Below are 1621 nucleotides of genomic sequence, written 5' to 3'. Positions count from 1 at the left end.
CCCCATTTTTTTTTTTTTTTTTTAAAAGATGACCGGTAAGGGGATCTCAACCCTCGACTTGGTGTTGTCAGCACCACGCTCAGCCAGTGAGCAAACCGGCCATCCTTATATGGGATCCGAACCCGTGGCCTTGGTGTTATCAGCACCGCACTCTCCCGAGTGAGCCACAGGCCGGCCCTATTGGCCTCCTTTTAAACTGGGCAAGATCAAATTAAATCTGCTTAAGTTTTTTCACACCCTTGCAAAGTTCTTATGGTTCATCTCAAAGCTTTTAGAGCAACACATATTTGCCCCTTCTGTTAGCCCCGTTCTCTCTTTCTACAAGATCATCTCCCATACCGTATAAAATGCTTTAGTAACATCTACCAAAAAACAAAAACCTCCCTTGATCTCTGTCACTTACTAAATGCTGACCAGCCCCATATCCTCTTGCTGGATTCCCAGGCCCCCTTGCATTTAGATGGAAACCAGGAATTGAGTTCTTGCCAATGGAATGAGGATTTAAGTGATATTCCCTGGTTCCCAGCATGGCTCCTGAAATGCCCCATATAATTCCTTTTTTTTTTTAAATTATTTTTTTACATTCTATGAAGTTGTTGCAGAGCAGTTGGAATGGAGGGGGAGATGGGAAAGGGGAAAGAAATGGGATGGAAGAAGGAAGAAGGAGGAAGGACAGGATTTAGGCTTGTGGCACCCCCCTCAGTCCCACAGGGGAGACCAGGGGGCTTCCAGTGGTGGCTTGGTCATTGCCGGGCTGGGTGCAGATGTCAGGGTGGTGTGGCAAAGGCCCTTGCCCCCCACCACCCCAGCTAGGGAACCCAGGGCGCTTCTTGCTGTGGTGGGCTGGTTGCAGGCATCGGGGGGGAGTGGCCGAGGCCCTCAGCCTCCCACCACTCCGGCACGGGAGAGGCCGGGGTGCTTTCTGCAGCAGCTCAGTGGTTGTCACTGGGCTGGTTGTGCTGGTTGCAGGTGTTGGGGGGCATGGCTGAGGCTCCAGCCTTCCCCCTTTTCTGGCTTGGTAGCCCAGAAGACTTCCAGTCCTTCTAGGTGTTATAGGTGTTCTTTGGTGAAATGAGACCTTTACTAGTTAATATCAAACTTTGTCTCCAGTATGTGGGTACTTTGTTTTCTCTTTCAGTTCTGTTTTGGATTATTTGCTGTTCTCACAACTTAAACTCTGTACTGGAACTAATTTGTTGTCCTTTGCTTAATTCTGAGATGGGGGATCTTCCTGTGGGGACCAGTACTTGAGCTCTGTGGTTGAGCTAAATTGTTGCTTTGCTGCTGAATCTCTAGGGAAGGCTTTTTGTGCAGCTCACATTTTAATGGTTCACTTTATAGGTGCTTCCAGCTCTCAGGAGATCCGGTGCACTTGAGTTGTGTAGAAACACTGGTTTGAGCCTGAGTCTTTTCATCAAACTGCATCCTCTGGAGTTCTATATTCCTTACCAGTCTCCTCTGAGTGGTCCTACACTGATTGGGGGCAGAGCAGCTGTCCTTGCTGTGCCCCAGTGTTCCCCCAGTGGGCCCGTCTCCCCCACCACCCATGCTCCAAACTTCCCATTGGACAGGCCATGCTGCAGTCCCTTGTGATGACTCACTGTCCTCTCAGTGGCTCCTT

Source organism: Galeopterus variegatus, unplaced genomic scaffold (assembly GCF_000696425.1).
Source record: "Galeopterus variegatus unplaced genomic scaffold, G_variegatus-3.0.2 Scaffold385, whole genome shotgun sequence".
NCBI lineage: Eukaryota > Metazoa > Chordata > Mammalia > Dermoptera > Cynocephalidae > Galeopterus > Galeopterus variegatus.
Note: the sequence above shows the minus strand (reverse complement) of the source record.